The following is a 13,491-nucleotide window of genomic DNA, read 5'->3' as shown; positions in this document are numbered from 1 at the left end:
CAGGAGACTCTGCACTGATCTCTGCTCCACCGCTCTCGGCACACCATTGTAGTGCTAAGCACTGTGCCACTAATGGCACTTATATACCTTAATGCCTGGAAAACATTTACATTTTGCTTGCAGCAGAAGGAGAGTGTGTTGCTGCGGTAGGGAGAAAATGTGTGTGTGGTTGAGATTCTTTTTTTTATTCAGAGAATTTTTTTAAATATAATTTCCTTTCCTTATCACACTTTTCAAGGAAATTGCAAACCCTCCAATGTCTTGCGCATCAATTTCCACTAATATTACTCTCCATACAAAGAGAGCATTTTCCTACACTAGATTGTCAGCATTACTGTCATAATGTTTTTTTTTTTCTCTTGTGAGGTGAGTGACTTCACCCCTCTGCACCACAGAATTGCTCTCCGATCTTTAGGGAGTCTAGGCTCTCAGCTCTAAAAATCACAGTTTAAACATGAGGCAAGCCATAACCAGGAAATGCCTGTAGTGTTAGCAAGGTATCGGATTCATGCATCCCCCTCAGAACAGCACGACTGCCCCTGAAAATCCCACATCCATATTTTACATCATGGGAGACAAGACACATGTGTTTCACCCTAGCTTTCAAAGCTGTTTCTTCCATTTATTTTATTATGCTTTAATGAATTTAATTAGATGACATGTAATTAAATGCAACTGGGCTGCTTACACACGTACACACACGTTCATGTGCAAACACACATGCTCACATTTGGCTGTAAATTGCAAAAAATCACAAAACAAAACATGTGCGATGTGAGCAGATTTACTGGATTAATAGGAGATTGATAATATTTTGGGATTGTATTTCACTCTAAACGGCTGCACGCGGAAACAAAGGCTGCAGCCGAGGCTCATTAATCATAGTCAACGGGTTGCCCGGGTGCAATTTGCATGACCGAGGTGGCTGCACATGCTGCTATTCGGCCTAGGTTGTTGGATCTGCCTCGATTTAGCCAGACCGTTAACGTTGTGTCAATCAAGGATAACCCAATAACAGTATGACAGAGGAAGAGGGGGAACAAAAAAAGCGTTTTCTCCTCATTACCCCACACTCCTTCCCCTCCTTCCCTTTCTCTGTCTCCCCAACTTCTTAATTCTAGTTAGTGCTAATTAGACTGACTTGATGAAAAATGAAACATTCTTTCCATAGAGATAGAAATTCATGATTTATTCAACATAATTGTGTTGTTTCTTTATGTGTGAACATTTAAAATGTTAAAATTTCCAGTTTCACATCCGAGGTATTTCAGTATCATTCAAATGCAATAATATTTAGTTTGAATTGTACGCTGAATATTAATCTAGCCTTTTAGAAATTTTGGGGGTAAACAATCACTTTTATCTATATAGAAACTTTTTTTTTCGGTTCATGTGTATTTTTTTGTCAGTCACAGTTTGGAGCCTCACTAAGCTATTTTATTACTGCAGATAATTGGGTTGAGGCATGATGCAGTGAAGTTCAAAATGAAGCACAATTTCACAAAGCTGTAATCTCACCACTGGCTCCATACACTGAATTCTAATTAGCTCGTCATGAACTTTAAAAAAGAGGCAATGTTTTAATGGCTTTTTAACTCCATAAGAGGTCTCTGTGTCACTAGGTGTGTACATACAAGCGTGTGCGTGTGTGTGTGTGTGTGTGTGTGTGTGTGTGCGTGCGCATGGGTCGTTTGTGCGTGGATGTGCTTTTTTTGTCAGACACACACACACACTCACATGCAGACACCCACCATCACCACACACAGACATGTGAATGCAGCTTGTGTCTGGTCTGGCCTCTCTACCTAGCTCTGCTGCCGAGGCTCACGCTGTGCTCTACCCCCATCCTCTAATATCCTGGAGGCATTTTTCTCATTATCAAATATTGTTTGATGTCTTTGTTTCTTGATGATTAACCATGGTCACCAAACACCGGTCTGGATTGTTTAAAATTTAATTTTGGGGCTCTGAAGTACCTGCAGAGGGGCTGGCTGGTGGGGACACCCGTATATTATGTATGCTATTTTTCACGCTGAAATGCAAGAGGACACACATTGAAAAACACAATAAATCCTGGAGGAGAATCATTAGTGGAATACTAGTGGTTTTTATGACCATTGTTATTCAAAGCTGTATTGAGATGCAGTAAATTATTCTCTTTATTATAGCTTTATGGATTCAGTCCCATTTTCAGAATAATTATGTTGTTCCTCATTCTTCATAAATACATCCAACTACACATATATATATACTTTTTCTATGTATTTAAACATAAATATAAATCATCCATGCATATATATAAACTGTAAATATTCATTTCTCAACTTTAGCAATTTTTAGTTTTTCAAAATTATTTTCATTTGTACATCTTTTGCATATTATTCATGTTTTGACTACACTCATCTTGTTTATATTTTGTGGTAATTTGAACATCATAAAGACAAACATCTCGCCTTAGGAATTCAAGATTTATGAAGGAATCGACGTTGTAAGCAAACAAATAGGGAAACAACACTCTCCCCTAATGTCAGGATGTCAAAACTATATTGAATACTTGAAATATCTGTGTATCTAAGGCTGAATAGCAGCCATTGTATCGGGCCTAATGATATTATCCTCTGAAATTTGGAGTGAAAGAAAAATGGCAGAAATGAACGCCACCATTGTCTGCCCCATTTTATTTAAACAAATTGCAAAGAGCAGAGAGACACAGACGGAGGGAGAGAACGAGCGAGGGAGAGGGAGGGAGACAAAAAGGGAGAGAGAGTGCTCTGTAAATGAAAGGTTATGCGTCGTCCCATGTGTTTGTATTGTCAATAACTGGGGAAGGCTGTCAAGAAAGTGGAGAGATAAAGGTCAATAACTCAGGCAAATGTATTTGTATTTGTGCACTCCTGCTGATAGCACAGCAAACGTCAGGGCCTGTGTCTGACACCGCGCAACAATAACACAAATAGTGGGGCTAGCACTCGAATAGTCATTATTATTGTTGGTGCTGGAAATGAGAGGGAACCTCAGCACATGGCTGTGACAGCCGGCGCAGTGTCACTCAAACGTCACTCCATAATGAAACACGCCGGAGATCAGAAAAGGCGATGATAAAGTGTAAACACAAAGAGATTATGCCGCCGGATCATTCTGATATTTGCCTTAGTTTCTCGTCTCTGAATAAATATGATTGTCGCCATGCTGTTATGGAAGCACTTGAGACAAATGTAAATATTGGACTAATTAGGACTGTTGTAGTTATTTCTTTTCTTCAAATATAAATTGTCTAAATCAAATTTTATTATTTCTTAATTATTCTCACAAATGCTCATCAGCCATACATATTTAAAAAAAAATACGTTAAATAAAAATGTGTTATTCTGAATTTACCCTCCTTGTCCTCACAACAAAATGCTTAAATATGTTCCACTTTTCTTAGACTAAATGGCAAGAAAATACAATTTGTAGGATTTACTTTTGTCGCACAAGGATAAGATCTGACCTAAAAGCTTAATTTATCGCTCACACTTCCTATACATACGTGTGTTCAAGTGTTATTTTATTCCAGAGCCATTTAGTACATCTCTCTGTGGCCTTGGGTGTAATAAATGTGCAATTAACAGACTTAACTAATTCATGAGGAACATTGTGAAACTAACGAAGGGCATAACTACTGTGCAGACGCCGCTGTCATCGGTGAATATTGTTATTGTTCTGCTTTTAATTGCTGAAGGAGGAGGTAGATGTTGATGATGATGATGATGATGAAGAGGCGGAGGAGGAGGAGGCAGCATGTTTTGAATATACGTCCTCGGTTGCCATAGCAAAAAAGAAACACTGCCTCCCTCCTGACAGTTACTTCTGATGTCAGAGGTATGTGGAGGTGTTAACTTCCCTGGTTTAACCAGTTAACAAACAAATGACCCTTTTTAACATACAACACAAAAGAGAACAAATATAAGTAGTAATCCCTCAAGTAACAGTGAAATCCACTGGCCATTCATCTTGATCTTGAAAAGCTGCCCTGTATTTTTGTGTCTCATTAACACACAGGCTTCTTTCTATATATATACACCACATATAACTTCTGCTATCTTAGCCGTTGTCACTGTGGAATCGGCATTACATTGTGTGCCTCTTTCTTTAGGGGGGAGTGCAATAATTAAAGCTATAAATCATTTTAAGTAAATAAAGGAATACAGTTTATGCCTAAAATTGGCGCCTCTCATTTTGTGACTTTAGTATATTTAGGTGTTTACCAGGGAAGGTTGTTTTCTGTTGAATCATCAGCGCGCGAGGCCGACAAAATTTGCGAACGCTGTGCTATTGTTGCGAGTAGATGAATCAAAATGTACTTTTAGTAAGTATTTAAAGTCCATAGGGGAAAGCTGTCACCCTCTCCCCAGTCAATTTGTTTGTTGGCTGCGGAGCGGCGTAGTGGTTTACATTACATATGATTATGTAAATCTAGAGCTTTTCCTGTGCATTATGGGCCAACGCATTGTCAAGATCTTTTCTAAAGCAGTCAAGTAGCTATTTCTGAATTCTTTTATTATCTGAGAGTGCAACAAAGAAAGTCTTTTGTTCACTGTTTGCCGCACACACGCTCTCATGCATACATACACACATACGGGCGCTGCTGCTGCTGCTGCCGCCGCCGCCGCCGTCCATGACTTACTACTGTCCCCTAGTGGTGCTCCATTCAACAGTCTCTCCAAACTCTCCATTTCCATCAACTTCACACACTTCCACTCACCTGACTCCCCCCCTGTCTCCGTCCCTCTCCCCCTCTGTGTGCCTTCTCTCTGCCTTATCATGCTCAAACATTTAAAGGGGTTGATTCCTTGTATTGTATGACGGAGAGCTCCAATTATGCATCGCTGTGTCCACAGTGGCTTCGCCGTCAATGGCGGGCTCCAACAGTGTCAACAAAAACAGGAACCCTGATGTTTTGTGGCTATTGTGAGGCCGGAGCTCATGTCAATAAGGAATTGTTTAGTCAGAGTGCCACACCGAAACTGCAGCGGGAATGTTATCTGTGGAAATAGGGTGTGTGCATGAATAGTGCTAAAAGTGTAAGTATGATTGTTTGGACAAGCCCAACTCCAATGCACACAGGGAACAGCCTTTAGGGCCTTTTCACCTCTCTACACTGCTCCTTTTTTTTTTAGTTGAGACACACAGCATGCACTTTTAAAAACAAGAAACCTTTTATGCATCTGTCACTTCTTCACTCCATTCTATAAATACTTCCCGATTATTTACTGTTCCCTGACTATTTTTAGTGAGGTTAAAAGAGCGCTCTCTTTATACTTGCCATCGGCGAGCGGATCCTCCGTTCCGACAGGTAATCGAATGCGTTTTTATACTCTTTTGTTTCTCCTCTCCTGATCACTGTTATCCCACCCCTAATTGGTGTGATAACCTGGAACAGTGCTAATAAACAACAGTGCAGAGGGGTCACTCTGCAGTGGCAGATGCACGGACACACACAGTCAAGTCACTCATGTCAAATGACCAATTATACATTTTATAGAGGATGGCACCTCCGGTCTCGAGTGCCCCGTCCCTCCTGGGATAACTCTCCAATGAGAGGGCTATCACTCAAACCCAAACCACATTCATTCATTAGCCTGTTAAGATGGGCATCAATTATTCATTAAGAAGGTGGCCAGTGGATGATTTCTGTAAGCACTAGGCTTATTGTATCAAAGGTTGATTACTGCTTGCTTGATTTAGTATGCACTTTTGTCTGTGCTTGTGATCAATCCCAAAAAAAAAATGTAAACAAGAAATTGGTAATTTAAGAATTTACTGGAAAAAAATACTTTTCTATAGTTCTGAAGTTTGTGAAAAATTTACACATGAGCATGATTATTTTTTGGGATATTCGCTTTTTATGTTGAAGTGCACAGCAGCATTAACTCAGCCTTGATCTAATTTTCCCAGCATCATTTTCTCATTGGCCAGCATAATTCCACCAACTTAAATGTTACTTACTGCACGACTCTGACATGGTGGTTTCTTGATTTATGGGTATAATATGCTCACCACCTCTGCTTTATTCTTCCTGTCCCTCACTAACAATCTCATGCTCACCTCCGGATTTTTTCCTTCAACGGCATCATCCCCAAAAATTCACACTCACACCACTCTGTAAAATCGTTTTTATTAGAATGTTAAAAAGTCCTAGGGGGATTTTTTTTTTTTTTTTTTTGAGAAACTTTGAGAGCGGTGTGAGAGGGGGACTAGTGAAATAGTTGTGTTAAACTGGAGGACTGAGGAAGGCTGAGACTTATATTATGGACTAATGCAGGTAATTGTTTTACAAATGAAAGTGTTGACTTAGGAGTGCTAATTACATCTTGCACAACACATTTGAAAACTACTAAACATTTAAAAAATGTTGAAGTTAGGTATTTTTTTTAAATTTCTCTTACCTACTTTTTGTACTGATATAATTAAAAAGTCAGTTTCATTGATAAAATAATGTTGCGATTGCATTAGTGCTTTGTCTATGGTTTAGAGTGTGGATGTCTTAATTTGTGTGACTACCTCCTGTTTATTTCTGTGTTTTTCACCTATCACAGAAACGTCTGCACATAGACCTGATTTCTGCCGTTGAGCCTCGGGATGCCTTTGGAAAAAAACAAAACGCGGTCAAGTAAAGTGCCATTCAAGCAAACAGGCTGTGAGTGAGGCAATGTTTCAGCAAATACAGATGGAGTGTTTGGGAGATTAGCATCCCTTGACAACGCATCACGGTGCACTTGAGTTTCATGTTTGCCTGGCCTTTTGGTGACAAATCTGACCTTCGACTTCAGAAAAGTTGTTCAAAGCTGCAGATAGCATTCAGCGGGGCAGATATGGCATGTAAATATATACACAGTGTGAAGAATTATTCTCTTCACCAAACACTTTAATAAACTTTTCAATTTGTTTTAACCCACTTGACAGTTTTTGTCATACATTTTGGGTAAAAGTGTGTGTACGTGTATCCACAGAATATACAGTGTACACTGTGTCCGTTATATTGACATCCAATTTAAATGGCTTTTCATCATATCTTACATTTTGAAAATGTTATGCTCTTCACAGATCTGAATTGTACAGTTTGTGCGCGCACACACACACACACACACACACACACACACAGCGGTAAAATCTTCATGTGTTCAGAACGTAAGATCAACCCCTTTTTCTGTGTATTTTGCACAAACCTCCCCTCCCTCCACCAAACCACGCAAGTGTTAAAACAATATCCAAGTGTCACAATGTCACCACTTCATAGGTCAGAAAAATTCAGTCCGAAAAAAAAAGAAGTAACGGGCGTGTCGCTGTTTTCAGAGTCGTAATGCAGGATAAACACTGTGACGAGGTGACAGAGCGCAGACCTTGGACTTGGCCCTGGGCGTTGAGCCACAGCAGGAGCTTGCACATGATGCAATGACAGCTCTTGGAGATGGTGGGGGAAATTAATTCTTGCTGCGTGTAAAGAAACTATTCATAGCAGCTCTGCTTGAGAAAACATTAACAATTTTTTTGTAGGGATCAAAGTGGCCATCTGGTTAAATTCACATAGGTTACACCTTATTCATGCGCCCCGTCTGCTAATCTCGGTGGATTAGCTTAATTTTCTCTCTTCCCTTTTCCCCTCAGGTTTGTGCAGTACTTGCAGAGTGAGACTCTCTCAAGAATGTGTCTAATTTAGTGGCTAAGAGGCAGATTTATACCTGTGCTAGTTATGGAGAAGGTTGCTCCCTCGAGGAGCCCAATGACTGTTTACGGGCGGCCCGACAATGCCTCAGCAGATGATGAAGCACCTGCCAGAGTTCCCCCACGTCTGTTCCATCCCTTTCTGTCTGTCTGCTCGCCTCCCTTCCCTTTTGCTTTCTTTCTTCTTTCACTCGTTCTCAGCCTTCCCTCCTTCCCCGCTCCTTCCTGTCTCCTGCCCATTCTCTCTCGATTTGTTTCTTTTCTCGGCAGAGCCACATCTCCTTCAGTTACCATGGAGTTGTGCATTTTACAACCGTTCCCCCTGCTCTCCCCCGAGTGAACCCATCTACCACTGAGAATAAGAGAGTTTTTGTCTCCATGTCCCTCCGCCATACCTACCCCTTCACACACACACTGGATAGACAAAGCGACAGCATAACACACACACACAGACACACACACACTCGCACACACACACGCCGCTGAACAGAACTGTGGTCAGGTTTTGTTTATGACAGGGAAAGGCAATATCGAGATTGTTTCAGAGTAGTGTCATCACGTGAAATGTATCGCTGTCAGGAGTGTGTTTTATATGTCTGGGCCCTTGGCTGAAGCCATTTTGGGAAACAGAAAATATCATATCATATGACCTCCTCCGGTATAAAAGTAAACTAGCAGCTGTAAATCCGATACACAACTACAGCGGTGTGTGTGACGAGGAAAGGAAGTGAGTTCTCCGTGGCATACAGCTCGCTCGTGAAATAAAAATCAGTTTCTTGCAGTAAATTATAATGAAGATGGAGCAAATTTCCTTTTAAAAGAAAATAAATATATATATATATATATATATTTACAGAAAAGCTTTGAAATCATATATAAAAGAATCTAGAGGGATTATACATTTCATGAAAGAAGATTTTTATAAGAGGTCTGTTTCTGATATCTTTCACTGACGTAGTTTTCTCTTTCAAAATTGCTGGCACAATGTGATAATGCGGCACTTGTGTTTGCATCTGGACTCAAGCTGAACAACTTGGGAGAGTGGGGGAAAATTGTGACTAGGCATTTTGTTCTCTTAACTGTCATTTTAGCTCTTTTACTGATGTTTTATACATCAGAAGACATTCCTTTAACAAAGATACTGAGGGGGGGGGGTGGCTCTTAGAAAACACACCTTCCACATTTTTTTGAAAGGTTGTTTCAAATTTCCTTGCAAGAGGACACAAGAGAAATATCTTCAAAAATAAAAAATCACTTCAGAGGGTTTAATTCATGCATTTCCCCAATAGGAATCACTTCTAATGTTGGCTGCCTCAAACTTTATATTTCCTGCAGTGAAACACTACAAAATGATTTATAAATCCCCCAACACATTATTTTTGCCTCACCTTATGCCATTTGAGTGTTAAATCATCGAGCGTTGACCAATTCCTGCTCACAAATCCACTTCTTCTTTCTCTTAAACATCCAGGCGGCTTTATACTCAATGGGCCGTAACTCGTTAATGTATGTAGTATAATTTTGCACCTGTAATTAAGTGTCAGTTTATAAACACACAAACACTAATAATACCCTGAGCTTTTTTTCTTCTTCTGGGCGAGCCCAGTGGTGGCAAAAGCCCATCCATCAATGTCCCTAATGAGGCTCCATGTAGACAAGTCAGTGGAGGCTTCCCGGACCGTTCACTCTTGTTTTTCATGCTCACTACGAATCCCCAGTAAGACGATATCCGCCAAGTTAGGGGAGACGTTAATGTGTGCGTTTGTGTGCAAGCCGGCATACTCAACAGTACGTGAATGTGAATACATGTCTATGAAACGCCCTGTTCCTGTTAACCCCACTGTGACGTTAATGACAAACAACACCATTAAGTGTGAGCTTGTTAATACGGCTACTGTTTTTTAAATGTTGCCCTTAATGGCATAAAGCAGAGAGGTCAACCTGAGGAGCTAACAAGGTGCCACAGGTCATTTGGACCAATCGGAAGCCACCACAGGACATTAGCCAAACAAAGGCCTTGGCTCTGCAGCAGTGAACTACTGGGAGGGCTCAGCATGTAGGGACGCTGCTAAAACAACAATAACATACTTCTTAAGCCGGGACGAGCTGAGACCCGATCGAGCAGGTTCTTTTTATAGAGATCATGTTTATTTATGGTCTCAGAAAAGCCAACATTCTTCACTTAAGTTCTTATGCAGCTTACGAGAGATAATCCTCTTCCTGTTTATTTGAGTTATAGATCTCCCTCCCTCCCTGTCTCTCTCTCTCTCTCGCTCTCTCTCTCTCGCGCTCGCTCCGTCTCAGAATGTGGTCGACATCTTTAGCTTACAGATCTTAAGTGTCAGAAGCGCGTGGCCCTTGTGCTGCGGGACGGATTTCGTGAGGCAACGTTTTTTTTAACCGGTCTTGCGGGGATGAGAGGAAGTGTCTCAACACAACATTTACAGTATCGGTAGGAGTGCCGGTGACACGTGAGAGGGACCTTAGTGGAGATGAGGTGGCAATTCACAAACCGAAACGTATTCAGTTTGAAATGTCAAAGACGGATTGAAAGTCCTCCTATTCTCAGAGCTAAAACACAGCACGTATTTGGGGAAGATCTTTACATTATTTAGCACATGATTGAACTAAAGCGTTTCCAGTCAAAGCGAGGAGAGCACAGTGGGTGAGGTATGAAGTCATGCAACAAGTCTTGCTATTCGCCGTGAACGTGTATCCCTCTCCCAAGACAACAAATATTTCGTATCCATTTGGAGGCTCTATGACGCTTCCAAATGTTCACATGCAGTCCACATCCAGCTCGTGATTAGTGTGCATTATTGTAATAATAAGGAGAGACCACTCTTGGAATACTTTTAGACACCTCGATATTTTTTCTTTGTTGTATTTCCGTACATGTCAGTTTGAAAGCTGCAGCAGTCAGTGTGTCAGCGGATAATGACAGAGGAAGTGACGTCTGACAACTATGGCCTGCCACTGTGGTTGGTTCTTTAAAAGCAAAAGGAGGTGGCCTCGACTCATTGCTAATGGAGGAGGAGAAAATGGCCGTGTCACTCCTGTCAACGCATTACGTTTTAAACCTAGACAGTTGTTGTCGCTTTCGCAGGCCCATAATTTTATGCCATTAAAAAGTGCCAAGCGGGAAAGGGTGAGGGAAGAATGAAGGAAGGGAGGGAGGTGGGCTTTACGAAGTGAAGCACTTGCAGGGTTTCTTTTCTACTTCGTGTTCCCTTCATCCCTGAGTCCCTGCCACTGTTGTGCTGGAAACTTTTGGCATTTCTTGAAAGCATAGAGACTAGTTGGTGCTTTAAAGCGATCATAAAGTCAATCATGTTGGCTCGACTTACCTGGCAATCTCTGCCAGTCCCTTCTCAACCGCTATGCCAATGAGATGTGTGGGTGTGGAGTGTAGATGTGTGTGTATGCGTGACCTGCTGTGTACATTAATGCACATACTGTAGGTGTGTGGGAGGCAGGAGTAGTAGAAGTTGGAAACTCAAATGAGAAATGATGGAGGAAGAAGTGCCGTGAATCAGGTAAAATTAATTCTACTAAAGCAGAGATAAGAAATAAACCCTGAGACCAAATTATAATGCCCCGCAGGTCAGAGCACTTCTCTGACACTTCTCAATGAATTGCCGCTAATCGAAAAATGTTGGCGGGAATTACTGTCACTTGTTCTGATTTGTATGCATGACAACCTTTTCATGTCAAAGAATACCAGACCCCACAAGGTCTTTACATTATGGGCAAACATTTGCAATTATGATGAACTCCAGCAGCTTATCTCAAAAGGAACAGGTTCTTACTGATGGACAAGTAGACGTTTTAATGAAATAAACGGCTTTGAGCTGATGAAATAAAGATTGCTTCACCTCAGGGCACACTCAAATGAAATTATCAAGATGACTGCATGCATGCAACTTCCATTAACGCAGGTATGGCAACAGCATAGTCACACTGCACTTGTCTTGTATAGAATTTCTAAAGCAACCACTGTATTCTGTTGATGATGCCCGGCCCGCTACTACCTTTCATCCTTTCCTACATCTCAGCTCTCTCCCAGGATGGCTAAAGGCCTCACAGCGTCTCTTTTACTCCGTTCAGAGGGATGGACTAATGTGAAAACCATGTGTCGTCCCTGGAGGCTGAGCGAGTAGACACTGCAATGCATGCAGTTTTATGCGTGCAGATAAACATGGGCCCGATGGCTTGTCAGAAGCCTGTGGACAGAGCCCAGAGTCCTCTGCCTTAAAACAATGTTGGTGTTGGGGCAAGAGGGACTGTGACTGGCAATGGGAAACACCTGTGCTGGGGTGAGCAGCCGGGCAGTATGCTCGGGGGGGGGGGGTTTACCACAGTAAGAAGAGGAAGGCGAGGCAGGAGGGAGTTATAAAGCCGGTCGGAAAGGACACAACATCCTCGCCAGTTGCTGCTGAGAAGCGGAGCTCTGAGGAAATTAGTTACAGCAATGTCTTGGTCATTGTCCCTTAAATATTAACACAGACGCGTGGCAGCGTGGCCCAGTCCCGAGGCTCAGCCTGAAGACTGTAAGTGCACAGCCATATGCAGATACAGGAGATGAGACCATCAGAATTGTAGCTGTGAATATGGAGAAAGCACTGAATTCAGAAATACGAGTTCAATATTTAGTTTTCTGTCCCTATGGTATTTCTGTGCCGGTACCAGCCCCAACCCCCAAATTTTCTGATGTCAATAATTCAAACAAAGGCATACTTTTTCCCCATATCATAATAATATATGGCTCTGCTTTGACAATTGTGGGATTTATTTTTTAATCCAGCGTGTCAGTGTGGTGATTCAGTGTATTTACCGTAGGAAGCAGCAGAGAAAGCTGCTGTGCTCTTGGCATCCATACTCCTTTGGCAATATTTCAGACAATCTCCACTCGGAGGAAACAGATGACCATTTTTATTTTCAGTTGATATACAGTACATTCTGACTTTTTACTGGCTTGAATTGCTTCAGGATATTTTGATTAGAAAAAAATGAAACCTTTTATAAACCCCAGTTGCTTATAAAACTTGAGAATCACTTCTTCAATATCTCTTATTTAAAAAATGATATTCTATGTCAGAATGCATTGAATGGGCCTCTGCTTTTCAGTCAAGATGTATAATTTATGTGTTAATACCACATCATTACTTCACTTCTTTAAAGTAACAGAAAAGGTCTAAATTATACAGAGGCAATCACTTTTATTGTTTAAAAAAAAAATGAGGCCAGGGTATGAAGAAAAAAAAAAAGTGTGCATGCTGAATAAACATGCAAATCCCAAATGAAGCGAAGAACACACAACGCGGCAACATTTTTTTGTTTCCCAGCCAAACATCTTACCCTGCTGTATATCCGTCAGCCTCCCCTCAGTGGCCCAGCGCTCCACCCTTCAAGTCAGGTTGATCATTCCATCTCCTGCTCCTCTATCCTGAGGTGCCTACTGTCAATTTATCAGACTCTTCCTTTTAATTTCGCACTTTCCACAGTGTAAGCATCCATCTCCGCTGTCTGCAGCCGCGTTGGAGGGTTCAGAGCGTAGCAGTGTGAAACAGGCTGATGTGAAGCCCACAACTGACAAGGAGAAGCGGGTTAGCACGGAGTAATGATCTCGCGGAATGAAAAAAAAGAGACTGTATGCTGTATACACACACAGCTTTCAGTCCTCATCGTATATTTCTGAGTCCTTGTCCATATCGCGTGTTTCTGTTGTTCGTGGTTATTAAATATTGAGGATATTTTTTCCTGTGGACACTTTTGAATTAAAATCCA

At 41.4% G+C, this 13,491-nt stretch overlaps 1 protein-coding gene across 1 annotated transcript in view; it reads right to left on the bottom strand.

Annotated features, from left to right (window-relative positions):
* Positions 1-13,211, bottom strand: part of cdin1 (CDAN1 interacting nuclease 1) — a 68,860-nt gene extending 55,649 nt beyond the window's left edge. Inside the window, exon 1 of the mRNA XM_035611038.2 lies at positions 13,063-13,211. The gene's annotated coding sequence lies outside the window, so the exon portion shown is untranslated. The remainder of the gene's footprint in view (positions 1-13,062) is intronic.
* Between the last annotated feature and the right edge of the window lie 280 nt (positions 13,212-13,491).

The sequence above is a fragment of the Scophthalmus maximus genome, chromosome 15 (assembly GCF_022379125.1).
Source record: "Scophthalmus maximus strain ysfricsl-2021 chromosome 15, ASM2237912v1, whole genome shotgun sequence".
In the NCBI taxonomy this organism is placed as follows: domain Eukaryota; kingdom Metazoa; phylum Chordata; class Actinopteri; order Pleuronectiformes; family Scophthalmidae; genus Scophthalmus; species Scophthalmus maximus.
This window is presented reverse-complemented; position numbering and strand designations above follow the sequence as displayed.